This window comes from Phascolarctos cinereus, unplaced genomic scaffold (assembly GCF_003287225.1).
Source record: "Phascolarctos cinereus isolate Bilbo 61053 unplaced genomic scaffold, phaCin_HiC Scaffold_9;HRSCAF=440, whole genome shotgun sequence".
Taxonomy (NCBI): domain Eukaryota; kingdom Metazoa; phylum Chordata; class Mammalia; order Diprotodontia; family Phascolarctidae; genus Phascolarctos; species Phascolarctos cinereus.
The window spans coordinates 227,737,685-227,763,315 of record NW_027556402.1 but is presented as its reverse complement, the minus strand read 5'-3'; the positions used below and the strand labels follow the sequence as shown (position 1 = coordinate 227,763,315).

The 25,631-nt window shown below is 40.0% G+C and overlaps 1 protein-coding gene across 3 annotated transcripts in view; it reads left to right on the top strand.

Moving 5' to 3' along the window:
- Positions 1-25,631, top strand: part of LOC110192608 (uncharacterized) — a 208,567-nt gene that overhangs the window by 74,165 nt on the left and 108,771 nt on the right. Inside the window, exon 5 of one of the 3 annotated variants that reach the window (XM_078148294.1) lies at positions 19,767-19,962. The exons of the other annotated variants lie outside the window; for them this stretch is intronic. The gene's annotated coding sequence lies outside the window, so the exon portion shown is untranslated. The remainder of the gene's footprint in view (positions 1-19,766; positions 19,963-25,631) is intronic. 3 annotated transcript variants of the gene reach the window in all.

Below are 25,631 nucleotides of genomic sequence, written 5' to 3'. Positions count from 1 at the left end.
TGCCACCATCACCACCGCCACCATCACCACCACCACCATCACCATCACCATCACCACCACCACCATCACCACCACCCCACCACCACCACCATCACCACCATATGTTGTGAAATTCCAGAGAAATTTAATAGGCTACTCAAGTGTTTACAATAGCTACAAAGATAACACAATCATGGTTTGAATTGCTACAGAAACAAACATAATACTTCAAACATGCACGCAATTTTTTTGTAACATAATTAGACAATTATTTATTGCTTATTGTGCTGTTAAAGGATTTTTAGCATGAACCCCTCGCACCATCCTTGTAAACCACTGAATGGGACCTATTGCTCTACTCCATGATCCCTTTCATTAAAATACATTTTGATTTAATTTAGAGGCTCTTAAAGTATTTTTTGCAGAATTTCTCATCCTCTGTCACAGATGTGAGTATGTAAGCTCCCATTTTTTTTTCAAATCGATTTAGCAAATACTTATTGTGAGCCCTGAATTGCAAGACAACTACATAGCTCATGAAATGAGATTTCTTTTTGTCTCTTGGCACAGGATTAAAAAAACCACTTTTCCCACATTTCATGTATTCATGTTTAATATTTAGCCATTCAAATTCTGCTCATGATTGCCTCAGCCTTGAGCTATTTCCATTATCCCAAATGTCCATGTTTTTTCTTCTTTAAGCCCTAATGCAGGAACCCATGCTGGTTGGGGGACTGTAGAAGGGACAGGGCTGAGGATGAGTATGGATCAGATCCAGAAGCACTCACAGAGGCCCCACAGAAGTCAAAGCCTCTTTTTTTTTTTTTTTAGCATTATTGATTGCTTTGGAAATCTGGTGAAACCTTATGGATCCCTCCTCAAAATACAGTTTTTAATCAAACAAAACACAAAGGATTGCAAAGGAAACCAATTTTAAGCATTGCTATCATAATATTAATAAAATTCATAGTTCATGGACCCCAAGTCAAGAATCCTTGGTAGAAAATGACAAGTTCTGGGAACCTACCTTTGAAATCTGGCCATTGTGTGCCTCTGATTCTACTGCTTGGAAACCTATAAAAGTCACATGGATTCATCCTGGTTGAGAAAACCTTGGGCCCCAGAGCGTACAGGTCATGCTAAGTTATACCCATTTCAACATTTCTAGCTTTGACAGAGATAATATTTTTGTTTTGCTTTGGCTGTTAGAATAAGATTAAAGGAGCGAGCTTCCTATTTTTAGCACACATAAGACACACTCAGAAGCAGACACAATCCTTTTTTTCTCCCTTCCTGCTTGTGAGGGTGCATCACTAACGTTGAAGCATTTTGTCTCCTTGCTTTCTCCTGTCTTCAATGCAAATAACAGGAAATGCTGTGACCCACATTCCCAGGGAGGAGGAAGGCAGAGGAGCCTTTCTAATTTGAGATATGACACCCATTCCAGCAGGAGAGAAAGGTTTGGTAAATATTTAAATGGATTACACATCCTGAATGGGGCTCAGCTGAATTATTTAAGGAAAGAGCAAACCCTTGAAGGTTGAAGCTCTTGATTCTTCACACCTCCAAACCAAATAGTATGGATGGCACTTTGGACTTTCTTCCCAGAAAATGTTCCAAAATCCCTAGCAAAGCATTTCAAGGATGGAATTATTCTCTATTAGAGGGACTAGGATAAGTGTTTTGAAGAGATTATTGGTTAATACTCATTAATCTCTAATTCCAGGGACCATCATCACCTAGATCAAAGTTAATGATCACCTAAATACTATTACTTGAATCCTAGGCAAAGAGAGTTCCAAGCTTTATAAACATTTTGCTTTTAAAAAATGTTTTCATCTAATAGGAACAATTTAAAATGCTGTGATTTACTCTCTGTTCCTAGGAAAGGCGGTGTGGCCTATAGGAGAGACTACTGGACTTAAGTGGGAAAACCTTGGCTTGAATCTTAGATCTGAAACTTACTATGTATGGATTTTAAATGGACTCTATGTTCCTATACTATGGGAGGTTGAGAGAGAGCCTCATTTACTGGCAAATGTTCTTTGGACTACACCACTCAGAAGGCCACGTATGAACTCTACAGGGTGATGATGTCACTCAATACACTCACTGCTTGGGCAGTACACAGTATCTGAATCTTCACAGTATTTTTCAGTACAATGACTATGGACAAAGCAGATGGGTGACACAGTGGTTAGCTTGCTAGGACTAGTGCAGTGGTCAAGAACTGAGGTTGAGCACTGCCTCAAGTGCATATTAGCTGCGTGACATTGGGCAAATCACTTAACATCTGCCTGCTTCAGGTTCCTCATCTGCAAAATGGTGGTAATAATGGTGACTGCTCCTCATGGTTGTAGTGGGGATCGAATGACATGCCAAACATAAAATGTTTTATAGACCTTAAGCTTCTATTTAAGTGCTTACTGTTATTATTGTCATTATTATTACTACACATATAGATTGTAAGAAACCTTGATAAAGTTGTTGACTAATAGTTTTTCTGGATGATTCCTAAAGGCAATGTGGTACAATAGAAAGAGTGCAGGTCAGAGGACCTGGATTCAAATTCATCTTCTGATGATGACTACCCAAGTGATGTTGGGCAAAATTACTTAACCGTTCTGGGCCTTCGTTTCTTCATCTGTAAAATGAAGGGGGTTGACAATGTCTAAGGTCCCTTGTGGGTCTAGATCTGTGAGGCTATGTGTCTTCCATCTCAGAGAACAGTTTTCTGAAATCACTCTCCAAAAGGTTGGGAATCTATGTAGCGAGTTGTGCGTGTTGACGTATTGGCAACTCCCCCTCTCCACCCACCCACACACATACTATTTCCCCTGAAGACCTTGCACCCAGCCTTCTGGCATATATAATCCAAAGACACTCCCTCCATCCCAGAAGTGAGGTTTTCTTTTAACCCCAAGGGTTGTGAGAGTCACGCCCCCTCCTTTGCCAGCCTGTCTGACGATGAGGCTCGGCTTTCTAAGCCTTATCTCAATAATGGGATTAAGAATGTTTATACTCTTTTCTTCCTAGTCCTGTTGCAAGGAACATGTTTTGCAAAATTGAAAGTGCCTTAAAACCAAGTTATTTTTGTATTGTCATTGTTATTGTGTTACAGTTATATATTATATATAATAATATGGCATATTATATATTTTATATGTGTCATATGTATGTAAATATCATACATGAATACATAAATGACATAATTGTTTCTGATGAACTACAGTTGGTTATTACTATCTGGATGCTCAAACATAATAGAATTGTATTGGGGACTTTAGCATCTTAACATCAGAGCCAGTATCCTTGATCCTGGCACGTACCTGGTTAATCAATCAATCAATCAATCAATCAATGAGTCAGTCAATGAGAATATCACCTACCTACATCCTGAATTAGTCCCCAGAGCCTACTCACTTGTCATCCTTATCTCTGATCACTCCCTAACAGAAACTCTGGGCTCTAGTCAGGCTAATCCCTTTACCATCCTGATGTACATCATGTTCATGACCACCTCCTCACATCTGCTGATGCTTAAAATGCCCTCCTTTTCTTTCTCTCTATTTTAAATCCTGCCTCAGACATTAGCTGTGTAGCCTTGGACAAGTCATGTCACTGTTTGCCTCAGTTTCCTCAGCTGTAAAATGGGGATCATAATAGCCCTTTCCTTGCAGGGTTGTCATGAGGATCAAATGAAATAACCTTTGTAAAGTGCTTAGCACAGTACCTGGCACACAGTAGGTACTTTATAAATGTTAGCTGTCATTTAATTTGCATCTTATTTACTCTTTCCTCATTCTCTGACTCAAATCCTACCACTTCAATGAATTTGACTTTTTCCTACAATAATGTTAATAGCTGACATTGACATGGCCCTTGAAGAAATACAAAGCACTTTGTCAGCTACCTTGTTTAATTGCATTTCACAGTGATTGAATCTGTGGTGGCATCATGGAAAGAGTCCAGGTTCTGTTGTCAGAGGATGGGGGTTCAAATCCCCCTCCCCAGGCTCATTGCCTGTGTGACCTTGGGCAAAATCACTTAACCTCCCTGGCCCTAGTTTTCTTGGCTCTGAATGAGGAGGTTGGATTAGAGGTCCCTTCTACCTCTAGATAAATGATTCTAACCCAGTGAGATAAGTGTAAGTGTTATCACCTCTGTTTTACAGATGGGAAAACTGAATATCCGTAGGTGAATTGAATTGCCCAAAGGGACATAGGTAGTCAGTCAGGGGCATAAGCATAACCTAGTTTTCCTGACTTTTAAAGCCATAGAGCTTTTCATTACATCAGAGCTGCTAGCCAGAGCTCCTTATAAAATGGGAGTAATAATAATAAATGACATTGACACAGCACTTCAAATGTTTGCAAAGAGTTTTACATGCATTATCTTCTTTGAATGTGATGATAGCCCTGAGAAGGCTTTATAAGTCTTAGTATTCCCATTTTACAGATGAGGAAACTGAGGCTAAGAGCAAGCTAATGATTTACCCATGGTCATATAACTACAGAGGACCAAAGGCAGGTCTTCCTGACTCCAAGTCCAGTGCTCCATCTACTCTACTCATATTGCAAGTTTATTGTGGGAACCAAATGAGATAATATATATTAAATGCTGTGTGAGCCTTTATACTTTCTACAAATGCCAGTTATTATTATTATCCTGTATTCTATAATTTTGCCTATCATAAAACATAAGCTTTCCCACAAATGGAGCTATAGCTTTTTTTCTTTTGTATCACACACAGTGTCTAGCACTAGGTTGGGTGTACCTTGGGCATTGAATCAATGCTGGTCTTTTGACAGAGTCTAGCCCAACACCAGACAAGTTGACTTACTCATACATTTCATGGGAGAAGCCACAGTGACTGAAGTTGATTCTAGATCCCTTTTTTTTCCACAGATTCCTTTATATTTCTGGGAGCCCTTAAAGGTTGGTGATGGGTTGTGGGTAGCAGGTGGGATGTGATGGGGGCAGAAGATGAGATCAATGTCTGATCTAGCTTAGACCAATTTCCTTCTGATTCAAAGTATCTTTGATATAGAGCTGGGAGGGATCTTAGAGGCAATCAAGTCCTTCCTTCCTTCCTTCCTTCCTTCCTTCCTTCCTTCCTTCCTTCCTTCCTTCCTTCCTTCCTTCCTAGATGAGGAAACTAAGCCTACAGGGTCTTTTGTGACTTATTCAAGATTACCCAGGTAGTGTCATAAGTGGATTTAGAACTTATGTCCATCAAGAGCCAGCCCTTTCCCACTGTGACATGTATATTGGTGGCTACTCAAGTTGAGACCTTCCTCCTTTCCTTTCCTCCCTCTGAAGAAGATCGTTTTTAAAGAAATGATAGCAATAGTATCTTAATGCCAGAATCAACATGGCATATTGGATGGAGTGCTGGCTTGGAATCAAGAAGACCTAGTTACAATGCCTGCTTCTTACTAGCTGTGTGACCTTGGCTAAGTCATTTCATATCTTCCATCTTTCTTGATGAAGTCATAGAAGGGTTATGATGTATGTCAATGGAGGGAGTTCCCTTTACTAGAGGAACCATAGCTCCCTTATATATTTGGGCAAATTTAAATCCTGTGAAGTGAGTTGGCAAAGACCAAGATCTCTATCTGGCAATGAGAAAACAAAAACCAAAAGGCCAGTCACAAGCCAGGATCATGAAACTAGTCTCTGGTGGAGGAGAAAATAGACCTAGTCTCCCATGTACCAGTCAAATGTCCTTTTCATCATTTGTTGTTTTCGGGATCATGGAGCCCTGTGATTAGAGTGAAAGCACAGAATTGTTTACATTTCTTATGTCCTTGAAATAAATATCAGAGGACATAGCAATATCTAATTCCAGACATAATAACTCAAATCTCTGAAAATACTCCTTGTACTATTTATCTGATTCTCCTTGTCATAAACTGGCCAATCTAGTGGTGGAGCCCAGGAAACCTCCCTTTCCCCCCTTCCCTGACAGTTGAGCAGTAACATCAATATATCTAATTGAGGTCCTTGAGATCTGGGTTTCCCTATGTGTCTGGCTTTAATTCTTATTACTGTTAGGCCTTGGGGAAGTCAGAGATTGCCCCATGGATTTCTTTCTCTTCAGTTTCTATATTTCCAGTTGGGGTCCAGGAGATCTGGGTTTCCCTGTGTTTGGTTCCAATACTCACTACTAGCAGACTCTGGAAAATTCAAGGAAAATTGTCCATGAATATCTTTCTCCTCAGCACCATTTATCTTGTTTTAGCTTTGATAGAATCAGAGCTGATAGGGCTGGGAGATCTTGGAGGTCATCTTATCATATCTCTTTATTCTCCAGGATACGGGGGGTACTGAGACTCAGAGAGTTGAGGTGACCTTTCCAATGCTGGCCACCAAACCCCTCTGTCTCCTCATGCAACACTCTTTCCCCTGTTGTAAGTCTGATTCTCCCTTTCCATTCCAGCCTAGAGAATTCCTTTCGACCTTGGCTCAAAACAGTTTAATTTTATTTTTAACAAACCTATGATTTCACTTTTATGGGAAGCTGCCTTTATCAATCCTTTCCCACCATTTAGAGCCTAGGAGAGCTACCAGAGACCAGGAGAAGTTAAGTGACTTGCCCAAAGTCTCAGAGCCAGTATGGGATAAAGGCGGGACTTGAACCCAAGTCTACCTAACTCTCTGTCTGCAGTACTTCACCAAACAAAACAAAGGCAGTTAAAAATGTCTTCGTGAATTAGACAGAAGGAAGAGAGAAGACAGCTTCTCTCTCAGGCTTTCTTTCTCTTCAGTGTCCTATGTGCAAACCTGAGTATCCATCAGCTGTTTTTGCTACTAGAAGAGAGAACCCTCTAGCCCTACATAAAGTGACATGTCATTCTAAAATCCCCACTTCTGAATCCTACACCATTAGAGCTGAAAGGAACCTTAGAGGAAATTGAGTCCAACCTCCTCCTATTGCAGAGGGAGGAATCTAAGATCTAGAGAGAGGTTAAATGATTTGTCCAGGGTCACACAGTTACCAAGTATTTGAGGTTCTTCCTAACTCCAAATCCAGTGTCCTATCCACTATATCATGCTGTTTCCTAGGGCTTCATCTGGAGATCGGGTGTCTAGTGCCAGACCTGACACTTAACTAGTTGTGTGACCTTGGGCAAATCCTTTTTCTTTGCTGGTTCTCAGTTTCCTCCTCTACAATATGGGAGGGTTGGAATAGATGATCTGGATTCAAGATGGTTAGATCTGTTTTCCCCATGAGACTACAGGTCTCCTGGAGGACTAGGACTAGCTTGGAAGGTGCTTAAAAATGCTTACTTGATGGAAAAGAACAGTAGAGATCATTTGGTCCAATACTCCACCCCAAGCCACCATCCCTCCATGCCTTTTAAAAAAATTGATTGGACTTGGGATTTTATTGGTATACCAATGGGGAAAGTTCATCTACTAATGTATAACATACCTACTCTGCAACTTAGTCTTCAAGATTTGCCTAGGACATGGACACAGCCAGCATGTGTCAGCTATGGGACTTGAAACAGTCTTCTTGGTTCTGAGACTAACCTTCTATTGACTAAACCACTTTGCCTCTAGACCTACCTTACTGATGAGAAAACTGAGTCCCAAAAGGGGAATGTGCCTTGACCAATGGCACCTAGATGGTCATTAGTGAGAGAGCTGGAAATTGAACCTTGGTTCTCCAGCTCCAAATGCAGTGAGCTTCGCAGTATGGTTAAGGCTGATTTCTCCCTATTGCCCCTTCAGAAAGTTTTCTTTGATTTTGCCTCAAAACAAAGGCGGTAACAAATGTCTCAGAAAGTCAGGGATAGGGGAGGGGAGAGGAGGGGAAAGAAGAGGACAATTTCTGCCTCAGGCTTGCTTTCTCCTCAGTCCTTGAGTACAATCAGAGAACATACATCAAATTGTTGTTGCTATCCACTGTCAAGTGAGAATGCTCCTACATTCTTCATCCCGGAATTATGGTGCAGGGCAAGAGACCGGATCTGGGGTCTGAGTCAATCAATCGACAAGCACTTATTAAGTACCTGCTAGAGTCAGGGACTGTGCTAAGTGCTGGGGATACAAAGAGAGGGGGAGGGAGGAAGAGACAAAAGGAAAAAAATGTGGAAATAGTCGCTGACCTTAAGGAGCATGTTTTCTAAAGGTGGAGGTCCAGAAGACTTGGATTCAAATTTCATGTATGATACTTGGGTATCATATACTTATGTATATTATACATGTAAAGTTACATGTGCAATCTTACATTTGATGACCATAGTGCCTTCAGGTCATAACTTGAATCCCTCATCCTGTTGCCCACCTGGTCAATCAATCCAACAGTCACTTCATGTATCACTTTTGATCCTTGGTCCTGGGTTAGTTCTCAGGGTGTGTTCTCTCTCTCTCCCCATCCTTTTTTGTAATTACTTCCTGATAGGATCTGTGCTCCAGTTTGGCTGGTCCCCTGACTGTTCTGGTACACGTAATACTTATTGCTATGCTGTATCTTTGTTTTTGCTTTTCTTTAACTTCCTTGGGTCAAATGCAAAGTGAGGGAGTTTGACCAGAAAGCTTCTTGAGCTCCTCTTCAGCTCTTCATCTATGATCATATGGAATTCTATGCCATTTACATTAGAAGAATACTTAGAGCTGATGTAGTTTAAGTTCATTTTACAGAAGAAGAAACTGAGACCCAAAGTCACATAGCCAGTGGGCAAGTGAGAAACCCATCCCTTTCCTTTCCTAGGAATGATGTGCTTTCCTCCCACCTTGCCTTGCCCACATTCTCCAACAATGCTCGAAACCACTGCAAGGTTTATCAATGAAAAGGATTTCTCTACTGTGAGGACCATGTACCCCTGTGCTAGAGGTCTTCTGGAGCTCTAAGTTCTGCTACTTACTAGGTGTGGGACTTTTCCACATCACTTTTGGGCCATAGATTCCTCCTCTGTAAAATGAGGGGACTGGATTGGATTCAAGGAATATTACGACTAGAAGGGACCTTGGAGATCATTTAGTGCAGGACTAGCCCCTTGCCCTACCCATTTTACAGATGAGAAAATTGTGGACCAGAGAAGCATAATTACTTGCCCAAGGTCACCAGCTCGGTAAGTGACAGGGCTGGAGCCAAAGCCCAGGACAACTGAAATTTCTTTCAGGGTTTTTTTCTGCTGCAATATTTTGTTGTCTTAATTTGCTCTGGCTTGTTGGATTATAGTTCTGCCAGGTAAAAGAGATTATCCACTTTTCTCTTGGGAGTTGTTTCTACACTATGTGGATGTCCATGTGAACATAGCAAGATTCCTGAGGTGCCTGTGGCTTCCTCACAATTTCAGCTCAGGCTGAAGAGGATTCCCATCTTTTCTATCCCACATTGGTACTAGGAATTCACTGGGGTGTATCAAGAGCATCTGGAGCAGCAGGCAATCCTGAGAAAAGGGGCTACTTTCTCCTTATGTAGTTTCCCAGTGGGAAGTTAAGTGGAGAAGGAAGCTTCCCTGCATGGGAGTCTTTGATGGGTAGCTCATGTAAATCAGGACATTGTGGAAAACTAGGCAATAGCCACCATTGATGGAGCTAGCAGTCATTCTGAGAAGGCGTGCGAGGCATGTCTGGCACTGGGCTAAGATTGGAGTGATATCTTTAAGCTCATAGACTACGGGGTTCTTAGAAGAAACCTAAGGAAGCTAAGTGGTGTACTAGATAGAATGATGGGCCTGGGGTCAAAAAGACTTGAGTTCAAACCTGACCTCAGATTCTAACTATGTGACCCTGGGCAAATCACTTCACTTCTGTTTACCTCAATGTCTTTATCTTAAAATGAAGATAATAATAGCATCTACCTTCCAGGGCTGTTATGGGGATACAATAAATTAATTTGTAAACCTTAAAGCACCATACAAATGCTTTATTATTGTTATTATTGTTGATATTAAAAGAAAGATCTGTCCTCTGCATCTAGTCTTTGTGTGCTAAGTGGTCCATTTTACATAGGATAAAATTAATTCTTATCTAGAGTAGTGACTTTTGATGCAATTAAATGAAAGAGTAGATGGAATGCTGCAGTAGGAATTAGGAAGATGTGTTCAAAATCTCTCAGATATTTATTTACAAGCTCCTGGGCAAGTGACTTAACTTCTCTGAGGTTCAATTTCCTTATCTGAAAAATGGGGATAATAATATCTACTTTAAGTGATTGTCATGAAGATCAAGTTGGATGTTATATGTAAAGGGCTTTGGGAACCTTAGGTACTCTATAAATGCCAACTGTGATCTAGTTTCATACAAGGAACAACTCAGCTCCTTCTGTTCCATTACATTTTTCCATAAGTTACTTACTAGAACTCATTCTCTTGAAATCATTTTGTATAGACTTGATATTAGTTCTTTGTGTATATGACACACCATGCAGCAGAGCATAAGTTCTCTGAGGGCAGGGGTTGTCTCATTTTTGTCTTCATCTCCCAGGTGTCTAGCACTGTGCCTGGCAAATAATAGGTCCTTAATAAATGTTTGTCATGTTGGAAGGAAGCTAGGATTGAAATCCAGCTGGGAATGTGGCTTTTTTGGTGCATCTAGAAGGCAGAATACAAGAGAACAGGTGTGTAGAAGAGTGAATTGGAAGAAGGCAGAGGAGAAGTGGGGTCACTGAAAAGCAGGTCATCTTCAAGCCAATGCTGCAACCATTTCCAGCCAAAACTGTGAATTCACTTATGTGGTGACAGTGGATAAGTGGTAAATAATGGGTGGGGCTTGGAGTCAGAAAGACCTTGAGTTCAAATCCAGCCTCAAAAACTTACTAGCTATATGACCTTGGGCAAGTCACTTCACCTCTGTTTTGCCTCAGTTTCCTTATCTGCAAAATGGAGATAATAATAGCATCTGCCTCCCATGGTTGTTGTGAGGATCAAAAGAGATATTTTTAAAGCACTTGGGAGAGTGCCTGGAATATAGTAGGTGCTATATAAATGCTAGTGATGATGATGATGATGATGATGATGCATCAGAGTTCTTAGCCTAGCCTTGGTGGTGCTTTTTAATTGCTGTTTAGTCATTTCAGACCTGCCCACCTCTCCATGAGCCCATTTTGGGTTTTCTTGGCAAAGATACTAGAGTGATTTGCCATTTCCTTCTTCAGCTCATTTTACAGATGAGGAAACTGAAGAAAACAAGATAAAGTGACTTGCCCAGGGTCACACAGCTAATAAGTGTTTGAGGCCAGATTTGAACTCAGGAAGATAAGTCTTCCTGAATCCAGGAACCACCTAGCTATAGGAAAATTAAGAGAGGCATGTGGAGATCTGGCCAGCTCTCTCATTTTACAGAGGAGACTGAAGCTCACAGAGGTTAAATAACTTGCCCAAGGTCACATAGGTAGTAAATTTCAGAGCCAGGATTTAAATCCAGGTCTTTGACTAAAAAGCCAATGCTATTTGGCCCTACTCTTTATACAAATGCTTATTCTTTGCTACCTTTGAAATAAAGCAGAAGGATTTTTACTTTATGCCCTTACCCCTGTGGGATTTACAGCCTCCTGAAAAGACTTGAAATCCTTGCTAAGTTCAACATGTGCGAACTTGGGGTTGTCATTTTAGACTTTGCCTGGCCTCAGTTTCCTCATTTTAAAAATGAGTTCTCTATTCTTATTCTCTATTCTACGAACCTATGACAGTTTAACTTGTAGATCTGCTCTTTAGTACCTCTTGTGACCTTGGACAAAGAATTTACTGTCTCTGGGACTCCAGTACTTCCTCTGAATACTGAGTGGAGATAGTGAAGCAGAATCCTGGATATGTTATAGTAGAGATTACTTTTGTATATGGGCTGGACTAGGTTATTGATGCAGTCTTTTGTAATTCTCACATTCTGTGATTCTGTAATCCCGTGACTAAATGACCTTAAAGGTCCTTTTCCATTCTTAATCTATGATTTTATAAATTGTCAGCAATCAGAACCTCTTAGAAGGGACAGCTCAAGGAGGAGCTTTTGCTGAAGGAGGGTGAGCTTCAGGTGCTGGCCACTAGGTGGCAGTAAGTGGGCAGCCTTTGTAGCCTGCTTGACTTGTTTACTGTTTCTGGAAATCGCTAGTAACCTTGTAAATTGCCTTGCTCTCCAACCATGCCAAGTCACTTTGAAAGAACAAGGCTTTGCTGTTTTAATTCCCAACATTAATAATACAAATGGAAGAGAAACGCGAGAACCAAAGATCTTCCCTCTGTGGTTGCCCCAGACGTGAAACAGAGACATTGAATCCAAGGCTTCCCTCACTCATGGAATAGCCAAGATTAACTTCTGGGACTCTCAATTCTTTGTGCAGCTCAGGTGGGTAGGGTACTTTTACTCTTTCAAAAGCAGATATCATTTAATGGAAAGAAAAGTCTCAGGAGAAAAAATCAGAGCAACAACAGTAGTTGTTTTCCCCCTTATCTGCCAATCCTTAGCATGGGTGTGTGCCTGTCAGTGCAGCTGAAGCTGGGTCTTACCCTCTTACTTTCTGTCATAAATAGATAGGGTCTAGTCAAACACCTTTCCCTCTCTCTTCTCATTACGACCCAGGTATAGCATCACTCCTGAAATCTACTATTTTACACTCAGTGTGCCATCCATATCATTTTTTTTAAACTGCACCTTGATTTTTAAAAATTCACATTTTAAATTATTTCCCAGTGATACCAGCTCCATCAACAACAAGAGAACTTTCTTTTAGGGTTGAAATGAGATGTGGCAAGGTTTGAGGTGTGAGTTTGGCAATACCACTCACTATAGATGGCATGCCATGCAAGTTCAACTCAATTAAATTCAACAAGCATTTATTATGTCTCTGCTATGTGTCTGGAACTGTACTAGACAGGGGATAAAAATGTAAAAAAAAAACTTAGACAAACTCAGTCTTCAAGTAACTTATATTCCAACAGAGCAGGGTGGTTTGTTTGTTTGTTTGTTTTTTTAGCCATTTTTGTTGTTATGGATCCCTGGTGAAGCCTTTGGACCCCTTCTCAGAATAACATTTTGTTTCCTTAGTCACAATTAAAGGCGATGTTAAATTTCATTTAGAGGTTAGTGAAGATCAACATGTAATTTTCCCTATACAAATTGATGGACTCCCTGAAATCTGTGCATAGACCAAGGGGTCTGTGACCCCTTCAGAGTAAGAGACCCTGCTGGGGTTCTTACCCTCAGATAACTCAAACAGTGGGATGATGACCAGGAGAGGGAATTTTGGTCCAAGAAATCACAGAATTTGTGAGAAGAATCACTGGGTAGTAGATTGTCATGCTCTTTCCAGCATCAATGTTAATATGGATTTGATGCTCACTCACTGGGCAAGAGCACGGGGGTGGTAGGGAAAATGGCAAGACACCAGTGTTGGGTAGAACCTAGGTTCTTGATGGGTAGTTAGCTGTGAAGCCTCGTCTGGGGTCAGCTAGATCTAGCGGGTTGGATTAAATGTTCACTCATCCATTGGCCAATCAGGACAGATCAACCCTGAGTGTGGAAGTGCAGGGATGATCCCAAGCTGGGTGAAGTGATTTAATTGGGTAGGGAGGCATTATCTTTCTGGAAGTCTAAGTATTGAAGAATGTTCTTCCTAGAGGGGATAAGGGAGCAGATACAGGTCTGATGATCAGATACCCATCCTGAGTAGGCCAAGGTATGCTGTTGAATGGCTGGACGGAGTAGAAACAATATGGTTTAAAAGAATAACCACAATGCACGAAGGATAATGACAGATACTGTGAAGTTTGTAGTATACGCAAACCAAGAAAGGTGCCAGCAACAAGACTTGTGGCTTTGGCTCTCTGAGACCCAGCAGACACAGTGGAAGCTATTAAATGTGGCCAGACTTTGTGGGACGATATCTGTGTCTGGTATATGTCCCAGAAAGGGTATGACAATTCCCAAGGAAAAAGGCTAGGCTAGAAGGGGCGAGGGCCACACTGTGTATTAGGAATGTATCCTTATGTAAGGAAATCCAAGACCCAGAAGAGAGGAGGGTGATAAAAAGGATTTGGATGAAGAACATTTGGAGTCAGAGAAGGAAACTCAATGGTCATAGAAGCATACTATAGACCGCTTGGTCATAAAGAAGAAATGGATGAGGAATCTGGAAGATAGATCACAAATCTGATTTTCTATGTGCTAGCGAATATAGTGACAAAAATCATTATTTTTTTCTCTCACACACAATTTCAAGAGGGAAAGGACACTAATAGAGAATTAAGAGAGGCCTCATGTAGGAGGTGTCACATGGGATATTACTGAAGGTCTTAATTGATCTAAAGATAAAAGGGATTTTAGAAATCATCTGGTCTAATTCATTCATTTGATAGATCAGAAAACTGGGTCTTAGAGAGGTCACATGACTTTCCCAAGATTACACAAGAAGAAAATGGCAGAGATAGAAATCAAACTATGGTTCCCAACTCAGTCCTCTTTCTACTGCACAGTCTAACCAGCTATGTTTTGAAGGGGAGCAAAGGATTTTCAGAGATGAAAGTGAACAGACAGTACTTCCAGACATGGTCTTAGACATGGCAGCAAAAAGACAAAGGCTAGCATTATGAAATGGAATATCAGGTATAAGGTACAACTAGCTAGCAGTCCAGTTTTGTAGGAATAAAAAGTCTTTGCTAGTAGTTGAAGGTACTAGGGACATTTAGGCTAGGAAAGGCAAAAAAAAAAAAAAAAAGAAAAACTTAGTGGAGCCTGAATGTAATATTTATCATCTTGTAATTACATTTGTAATTTTATAATATTTGAAAGGCTTATGGGAAAGAAATATGATTTATTCTATTTGGTCTCAGAAATTAGAATTAGGATCAATAGGTAGAAATTTTGAGTGACAGACTTGGGCTCATTAAAATGCTATTCTAAAATGCTACAGAGACTTCTAGGTAGCCATGGGTTCTTGAAAGCCATCCTGCCAGATAAATAATGGGCCCTCGTGGGTACTGCCTGGATAGACTTCAAGAATGGACCCAGCAATGAATCATTTGTATGTATTCTGAGGACTGACATACTGAAAGAGCCAAGCTTGGAGAGACTCTTAACCAGCATGGTTGTAGGGTGATGAATTTTTCAGCCATTTCAGGTCTTGAAGGACATCTAAGAAGATCATAAATTCGTAGGTTTAGAGCAAAATATTAGGGAAAAAACCAAGCTCATAAATCCCCAGAACTTGGGGATGTGGATGTGAATATGACTGTAGGCAAGACAGATTATGAAGGACAAGCCAAGATGCTGTTAGAATTAATGGAAAACTGGAAATGGAAAAATGGAATTCCCTGGAATATGGGGATTTATGAACTCCCCCCCATTATTTTGATAACTTCATTTCAGTATAATTGGATTTCTTGGCAATCCTTTGTATTTTATTTATACAGTTCAAAGCATTATTCTGAGAAGGGGTCAATAGGTTTTCCTCGTCTCCAAAGGGATCCAAGACACAAAAAAGTTAAGAACATTTGATCTATTCTAACCCCTTAATTTCTTAGTTGAGAAAACTGAGCTTGAGAGAAGTTTAGCAGCTTGTTCGTACTGGGGCAGAGCAATGCATCTCTGGTGAGTCACTTTTTTTTGGTAGCTTCCTTTCTCTGTGTCTCTGTGTCACCTTGTTTTGTGTCCTTGGGGAAAGCCTCATACTTACCGTGCTGTAAATTGCCTGAAAACTTAGGTACAAAGTGCCTCAAAAAGCTTGACAATGTTTATTGTGTATCACAAGTCCAGTCATAACTGTGTCCTTAACAATGCCTTCTGAGGTCTCTTTTCTCTCGGGCGTGCCTATGTCAGAGATCACAGGACTCATGCAATTCATGATTATGGAACATTCCTAGCTGGACCTTGACGATGAATAATCATACTTGGGTGGGATCAAACGCAAAGTGACTGCATGTGACTGTAGCCCAATCACTTTCAAGAATACTTGGGATATTGCCATGGTGAAAACATCAGATGTGTTTGTTTTTCTATTCTCCCTCTCACCATACTCTGGGATAGAGATAGCATAAAGACTGCCACAGGTTGAAATCGAGTCTCTGGGGTGTATCTAGCGGGCAGAGAGCAGTTTGGCTGGAGTGCATGGTGAGTGGAGAATAGTAACAGGAGAAAAGGTTGGAAAGGTGCCACATTGTGGAGGATCTTGAATGTCAGGCAGATGAATATTGCTAGGAAACATGGAGCTGTTCAAGCAATTATTGAGCACTTAGTGTTTAATTGATGAAGTAACATGGCTCCATCTTGGGAATCTCTTAACCTAAATTATAAATGACATAAAAGCTCAAGAAAGACAAATATAGCCTTGGCATTTTTTTTTCATGGATGAGACTATTGTTAGAAAGGGAGGGAAGTAAAGTTGGACGATCTCTGGATTTGGATGAGCCGGAAGACTTGGGTTCAAGGCCTGACACTGCAGTCTACTAACTGTGTTCTTGGGCCACTTCCCCTCCTTTTGTCTTATTTTCCTGATCTGTAAAAGTCAGGGCCAGAACTAGAAGAGGTCCTCCAAGTTGAGGATCCTTAGTCCTGCTCAGTCCTTAGTCATTATTCCTTAAATTACTCTCTATTTTTCTACTTTGTGCTCATGTTGTATCCCTCCTCACCCCCCAGTAGAACACATGTTTCTTTGCCTTTATGTTTTAGTTGCTACTAAAAACCATCAAACTGTATTTTCTTTTCCTTCCTTACTCCTTGTTCAAACTCTCAGGATAATAACACTTTATTGTGGGTTAGTGGTTTGTAGCTTGCAAAACACTTTCATATCCTTTGCTTCATTTCATGCTTACAGCAACCCTGTGCAAGAAGCATACTTAAACATGACTACATGGTATCATGGGATAGCCCCTAGGATAAAATATAAAATCCTTAGTGGGGCTTTTGAAGGCTTCTGCAATATAGCACTTATCCACTTTTCCATTTTTTTCCCTATGACTCTCCTTCATGCATACTTTCAGCTCCAGTTGAGTTGACCCACTCGCCATTTCTTATCTATGACATTCTATCTCCTGCCTTTGCACAGATCATCCCCCATGTATAGAATGGGCTATCTCCTACCTTCCTTTGGGGTAGAACTCAGGGGCCACCTCCTACATAAGGCCTTTCTGGAAGCCCCAGTTTTTTGTGTTCTCATCCATTTTAATTTTTTTGTGAAACTTTTCATATGCTTTGCTGTAATTTAACTGTGTGCATGTTGTAAGCTCCAGTAGGATGTAGGCCTCTTGAAAGCAGTTTCTACTTCAAATCCTTTGCAATTCTTATCCTGTGTGGACTTTCTCCAAGCCCTTGTCTAGACCTGCAAGTGTTATCATCCCCATTTTATAGATGAGGAAAACTGATATCTGGGGGAGGGAGATTGCTTGTATACCATCACACAGCTAAGGAAGTGTTATAATTTGGGCCCAAAATCATGTGCTCTGACTCCCAGTCCTTATTTCCACTACTCTATATAGAAATGATGATGGAGCCAGCTTGAACCAACTGTTATATTTCCATTATGAGTATTTACATCTTGGAAACTGGCAGATACTGCAAATTAGGGCTTATTTTGTTGATTGTCTAGGCTTAAGAAAGTGGTGAACAAAATGTTAATGGCAGATTAAACTTAAAAGTTGTTTTTGATTCAGTTATTTTTGGGGAGATCTGGTTGTTAAACATTTACCAACAACCCCCTGGTTGTAGGACTAGGATATGTTTCCTTTTTATGCTGAGTCTGCTGCTCTAGAGGTGTCCAAAAGTAGAGTGAGTGACCTGTGGAGTAGTGTATTCCTCTTCATGGACATTCTTGGAGCAGAGGCTTGTCTGGTATGGTGGGGAGTGAACTCTTTTTCAGTATAGCTTGGGCCAGAGGGTTACTGAAATTCTTTCCAATTCTGACATTCTGTGCTTCCACTCTAACAACAGGATGTTCTAGTGAAGCCTTAACTCTCAAAGCTGTAAGATTATAACACACAGTGACATAGACACACATGTATATAATACTTATTTATTATGATGCATATATTTTATAATACACATATTTATGATATATACATTATGATGCAGAAGGCTATAGTGATATTTTATTTTATGCATATATAATATGTAACATATTATATAATCAGTATGTAACATATATAAAATATGTTACATAACCCATTATACAATATAAAACATATAATAAATTATATATAATTATATTATTTAACATGTATTATATTAATATTATTTATAAATATTGTATCATATATACTATAGTACACATATAATATATAGCCTATATAATATTATAAATAATATATTAATTCTATATTAATATGTAGATAATGATATATAATACATTATGTAATAAATAATGTATTAATATAGAATTACATATAATATTAACTATACACAGTAACATTATACATGCATATCCATATATACTCATACATATATACATTTTCCTCTTCATTGATCCCAAATGGGTAGGAAATTAATTGATCATTCTAGTTAAATTGAATTTTTTGATTTAGGAAAAATTACTATCTGTTCCACATTCGAGAGGAAGCATGATATATTGAAGAAAGGGATGATCTGAGACTAAGGAAGTTCTGAATTCAATTCCTACCTTTAACCCATACTAGCTATGAGCTAATAGCTAGTGGCTTAGTGGGTGGAGCACTAGGCCTGGAGTTAGAAAGACCCGAGTTCAAATCTAGTCTTAGATACTTACTAGCCATGTGACATTGGGCAAGCCACTTAACTTCTATCTACCTCAGTTTCCTCAACTGTAAAATGCGGATGATAATAGCACCTACTTTTCTAGGTTGTTGTGAGGCTCAAAGGAGATAATATTTGTAAAGTGCTTATCACAGTGCCTGACACACAGTAGAAACTATATAAATGCTATTCCTGCTAGTATTCCTACTAATATTATCACTATTACTGCTACCATCACCACCACTTCTACTATTACTGCTAATACTATTCCTCCTCCTCCTCCTATTCCTATGATTACTACTACTAAGTACTATTACTATTAGTAGTACTGTTCCTACTACTACTATTCCTGTTGCTGCTACTACTACTATTATTATTCCTATTATTCTACTATTATTCCTACTACTTCTACTATTACTATTGCTACTATTTCAACATGGACAAATCACTTAACCTCTCTGTTCCCCCAGGCAATGCTCCAAGATTGTAAACTACGTATGAGTTGCTGATCTTCCTCAGTGGAAGGAGTTTCAACATGAGGAAATTCCCTACAACTGTGAAATAAGAGGTCTGACAAAAACCCAACAATTCCCATAGTCATACTCGAATTGCTGGTTTTCTAATATCGAAACAGAATAACATACACATAATGCTAAAACTTTTTTTTTAATGATTCAGAAGGAACTGTAGGACATTGGAGTGCATTAAAATCACCATTCTGAAAATCAGTCCTGAGATCAGAGTTCAAAAGAACAATAGAGACACATAATTTCATTCATATTATCTATGAAGAAATCAGCCCAACAAAGTAAAGCCGCTTTCCCAAGGTTTCATAGGTGATAAAAAGTAGACCTGAAATTCAAAAAGAAGACTTTGATAACAAAATCCTTATAAAAATGTGCACAGTCAGGTAAAAAAACAAAAACAACAGCTCCAAGATGTCCGTGTCCAGAAATGTGTGCTTCATTCTGCATCTTAAATCTCTTGCCACTGTCTAGAAGTGGGTGGCTGAGTTCACTAGGAGGAATCATCTGGAATCAGATTGGCCATTGCATTTATCTGAGTTCTTAAGTCTTTAAGTACTTTTTAGGAAGTCTGCGGGATTAAGATGAGATGATCTTCTATCTCTAAAATTTTAGGTTCTCATGGGACAGCCTCCTGCTTGATCTTCTTTTCTTCAGTCTACTCTTGTTCCAGACATCTTCCAAGTGGCATATCTATGCTCCAGAACCTTCATTGACTCCCTATTGCCTTCTCAGTGGGATGGTACTGGATCTGTGATTTCATTGGTATGGAAACTCTTGATGAAGAAGCTTCTTCTGTTGAGGAATATTGGTATGTTCTCTGCATTTTATACTAAGTGAAGTGATCTACGGTCAAACACAGCTGGTATGTGTGAGATATAGAACTTTGACCCAGCTCTGAGGACTACTCTATGTTGATTGCCTCAATCTGCTGCTGAATAAAGCATACATTTCTGACCCTGCCATTCAAGACCCTTTGTAATCTGGTTTCAATCTACCTCTCAAATCGAGGGAGCTGGTGGCATAGTGAATCTGGAAGTCAGGAAAATTTGAGTTCACATTCTGCTTCAGACACTAGCTATGTGATTCTGGGCAAGTCACCTAACCTCAGTTTACCTTAGTTTCCTCAATTGTAAAATGGGGATAATAACAGAACCTACCTCCCAGGGTTGTTGTGAGGATCAAATGAGATAATATTTTAAAACAAACTCTTAGTACTCTGTCTGACACATAGTAGACACTATATAAACATTTATTCCCTTCCCTCCCCCTTATCTCATTCTAGTCGTCTTCGTGTATTTTGTATTCTGGTCAAATTGGACTTCTCTCTGTTCCTTATTCTATTTTGGTCTTGGTCTGCCTCTGAGCTTTAGGTCACACTGTTCCCCAGGCCTGGAATGAATTCTTTCTCTCGTCTCATGCTGTTCAGTGGCAATCTCTCCCATCCTTGAAGGCCTACCTCCTCTATAAAACCTTCTAAAGCAGAGCTGAATGTGATTGTTTTCTTCTCACATTTCTCATAGGATGCTGTCTAGACCTTTCCATCATTCTCATCTCATTATCCCATGTATCACAAGTTGTGTCCTTGCTTTTTCTAGTGGATTACAGTGCCTCTGTTAGATCTATTTTTGACTTCCCCCTATCACTATGCATTACACATAGTAGGTGTTTCCGAACAGTTAGATGAATGGCTGAATGAATAAACACATCCGCAGTTCATATAAAATCCACAACAAATGCTTCTTGGCTTCACTTGTCTGGCGGGAATATATGTTATCTCATTTGAACCTAACAATGGCCCCATGACATAGGTGCTATTAAACTCATCTTACATCTGAGGAAACTGAGGCTTAGCAAAGTGATTAACTCAGGACTATAGATTAGAGGATCATAGATTTGGAAGTGGAAAGGACCTAAGAGATCATCAAGTCCAACCTCCTAATTTTACAGATGGAGAAATTGAGGCCAAGGGAGATTATATAACTTGCCTACTGATGAGCAGATGACATTGGGTATATGTTACAATATTAATTTACATGACTGGTGAGTTTTTAAGGTAACATTCAAACTCAGGCCTTCACACTCTAAGGCCTGTGCTTTATCTACTATGTCATACTGTTTAAAGATTGGTTCAATAGGACTTTAGGTGCAGGCAGGAAACTCTTACCACTCCAAAGACCTCCTAAGTTATTTGAAGAAAGAAATGGCACTAGGCTTAGTGCTTCCCCCCCCCCCTTATTTAATTTATCTGATGAGCAGATAAAACTTGACATGTGTACAACTACCATGTATACTTGATTTTACCTATTACTCATTAACAAACTCCATATAAATATGACAGCATTTTAAAATGCATTGTAGATAATTAAATGTAAGCAATGTTGTTGTTGTTAATAACAACAGTGAGGACACAGATTTGTTTGAGGTGGAGGAGGATAAGGATATACAAAAAGAGACATGAGTCACCATGATGGAATGGATAGTATGCCTGAATTTGAGTCAAGAAGACAAGGGTTCAAACTGGATCTCTGACACTTTTCTAGGTAGCCATTAGCAGAGATTATCTGAGCCCTAACTCTGTTATCCACTGAATGGGGGTAATAATACTCATGTTACCTTCCTCCTGGACTTGTTTTTAAGTGAAAAGAAAAGAATACATGCAAATTGCTCTGCAAACTATTAAATGCTACATAAACATCAGTATTATGACAAATTGATATGTCCCAGTAAGCAGAGAATCACCAATAATGTGATGCTAATGGGAACTAGGAAAGCAGAGGCAGACATCCAATGGGGGCTTTCTTTCTGCAAGAAGGTTAGGATGAAAGAATCAAACTAATTAAGAAGGTCATGACTGGCCTCTGAAAACTGGCTGTTTACAGCCTTCTGTCTATAGTATCTGGCAAAGAGATATCCATAAGATCAAGGCCAGACAGCTGGAAGAACAGAACTAATTTCACCCACATATGTACTGTCAGACTTTAGGCTTGGCTAATCCCTGCGTGGTTTATTTACATATCTGGGGGATTAGAGCTGTCAGAGGAGCAAAGACACAAATGAGGCCATTTCCCAGCCGGCAGTATTCCCCAGAGGTTAGATATGGCTGTGTATGTGTGTGTGTGTGTGTGTGTGTGTGTGTGTGTGTGTGTGTGTGTGTATGTGTGTGTGTATGTCGCTTATGCCACACCAAGATTTTTATTGGTTGAAAATTTTGGAAGGGGAGAAGAGGAAGAAGTTAATGGAGGTTTCAGTGGAAACTCTCAAAGTGAGAGGAAGAGAATAAGACCTTCTTTGCTTCCCACTAGGGAGTCTGATTAGCCAGGAATTGAGTGATATAATGGAAGGGGTACTAGTGTTAGGGTCCTTAGACCTAAGATCCAGTTACAGCTCTGCATGTTTCTTCTTGTGAAATACACACACACACACACACACACACACACACATGCACCCCTATTACCAACACAAAACATCACTTAAGTTTATTGCAAATGTAACAGCAATGTCATGTTAAAATTGAAACTTCTTTTGAAATATTAGAAAAAAATAGTTTTTTCTTTCTGGGCCTCAGTTTCTTTATCTGTAAAATGAGACAGGCTTGGATCAGGATTTCTTAACTTTTTTGTATGTGTGTTATGGTCCCCTTTAACAGTTGTTGAGGCCTATGTACCCCCTTTCATAAAAATTTTAAATGTATAAGATTTCAAAGGAAACCAATTTTATTGAAATAAAGCTTTATTTTTTCTTATCCAAGTCCATGGAGCTTAAGAACTCCCAAATTATATGGTGTCTAAGACCCGTTACAGGTCTGTATCCTGTAATCTCCTAAGGGTCTCAAGAGCAGCAAGTCTTAAGGCTTCAGTTTAGAAGTTCTGAGATTGGAGCAGGAGACTCTACTCTCTGAGGAAAGCCGTCAGCTTTGTTTTGTTTTGTCCTCAACTAAAAAAAAGGGGCCCTAGCGGATGGGTGGAGAACTGGAGGGAAGGGCTCCAGGCAGAAGACTCCATCACTCGGGAGTCAAGACAGATTGGTCAGGAAAAGGAGGTGTCAGACAACATAGATCTGGGTTTCCAGCACCAGGGAGAGTTCCCATTTAACCATTGACTGCCAAGAGGTCCTGGGCAACTACTAATCTTATCATAGCTCAAATTTTCTTATGGCTAGATCTGTCCCCTAAAAGGGCTACTGCCCTGCTGGAGGCCCTTGTTTCCTTGGGGGGAGAAGGCAGGTTTTTGATCTACCTTAGGAGTCCGTAGTACCTGTGTCTGACAATGGAGCCTAAATTTCAGCTAAGATCTTCCCCCTTATGCTAGTGCCTTTCACATGAGATCATCTCCAATTTAGTCTATATAAATATATTTTTGTTTATAGTTGTTTGCATGCTGTCTCCCTCATTAGACTGTGAGCTTCTTGAGGACAGCAGCTATTCTTTGCCATTCTTTGCATCCTCAAAACTTAGCAGAGTAACAAATGCTTGTTAGCTTGAATTTATATGGCCACATCTTCCAGGACAGTTTGGGGACTTATGGGGAGGATTAAGAGTTCCTCTGAGTTCTGTGAGGCCTGGTCCCTTGGGGGAAGCCTCTAGCCCCTCAACCTCAGTGACTTCTGTCACAAAAATGGCCCTTTCTGGAGCAGATGCAGTGTCCATTCCCTGCAGGGAAATTCAGACCTAGCCTCCCAGGTCATTGTCCAGATAGACTCACTTTTCTATCTTAGTAGCCTTGGTCCTGGACCAATATTTACAATGATCTCACCTGTTGTTATATAATAGCTAAACTCAGAAACCAAGGAAATTTATTTTAACTACACAGATCTATGATGCGCCATTTTAAAGCACATTGTCAACAGCATACCAAAGACACTTTAACTCCAGATGGACAACATTTTTGGATGTTGGAAGTTCAATGGGTCCCTTTAACAATCTATGAAGTCATTTGTGATTCCCGGCTAAGGATTTTCCTCATTCTGTGGTCTGCTGACTGCAGTGCTAGTGTTTCTTACTTCCATGCTGTCTGGTCTGCTCAGTGCTGTTAGTTTCCCAGTACTCTTCAATTGCCAAGCTCTCAAAAATTATCAGATTCTGTTACCTAGTCTCCTGGATTAGACATTTTTTGTTGTTGTTGTTGATGGGGACACGTGTCTTTTGGACTATTTATTTGTAGGGTACAGCATCTGCCTCCAGATACTCTAGACATAACTGGAAGGAGAATTTATCTGCATGGTTTAGCCAATGTAAGGTCAGTCTAGAAAAAAAACAGATTATTAAAGGCTTCAATTCCAAACAGGTATTTATATTTTATGTTAGAAGTAGCTGAATGTTACTGAAACTCCCTGACCAAGACAGTGCCATAGTTTAACCTGTGTTTTAGAAATATTACTTTGGCTATTGTGGGGTTGATGGGTTGCACAGAGTAGCTGTTGGAAGCAGGGAGGCTATTACAGTAGTACAGGCGAGAGGTGATGAAGGTCGGAACTTGGGTGGTTATGATGTAAGTAGAGACAAGACAAATGTGAGAGTTTGTGGAAGTAGAATTGACAGGACTTAGCAACTGCTTGGATATGGGTGATGGAGAAGAATTAATATGGCTACCACTGGTAATGCTTTGTAATGGTCAGGTGTTTAATGCAATTAGGCTGATGTCCTCTGTGTACAAGAGCATTTGATGAGCCTCACCCTGGGCATCACAGGACATCCTTCAAGCCACTGAAGTGCACCTTGGGTGAGCAGATAGCTTCCTGTTTTCTCAGCAGAGCATTAAGCAAAGTCATCTCCATGGTCACATCTGTCCTAGCATCTTGTACCATTTTAATGCCTTGTTAGAGGAGATCTTTGAAAGCTTCAGACTATTTAAAGTTCAAGAAATGAAAACTGTACATCTCCTTTGAGATGGTCACTGTGTTAGGTAATGTAAGGGATATAAATACAGACCTTTTAATGCAAATGTTAAGTAGGTTTCTCATGAACATGTTTTTTAAAGGCAAAAATGCTGGATTTGGGATGGAGAACCTGAGTTCAAATCCTGACTTAGCTGTGGACAAGTTACTTGCCCTTTCTAGGCTCCAGTTCCCTTAGCTCTGAAATAAATGGAGGGAGGGCAGCTGACCTGGAGGGATAAAGGAAGGGATGGCATCTGAGCCAGCTTTGAAAGAGGTAGGAAGAGCAGTATGGTATAGTGGGGAAAGAATTCAGAGAACCCAGCTTAAAATTCTGCCTTTGATGCTTACCAATTATGTGATCTTGAGTCAGTCACTTAGTCTTTAGTTCCCTCACCTGCAAAATAATGGAGTTGGACCGCGTGGCCTCTCAGACACTTTTTGATGTATATCTGTGAGCCTCTGACCCGCATTTTAGAGAGGAATAGGGTCCAAACATAGAGTCAGATGTGGGAGAGAGCTGCCAATTGATGGTCTGTATAGAGTACATGTTTTGTGTCGGAATAATGAAAGAAAAAGGTGGGAAAATGTAGTTTGGGGTTTGGG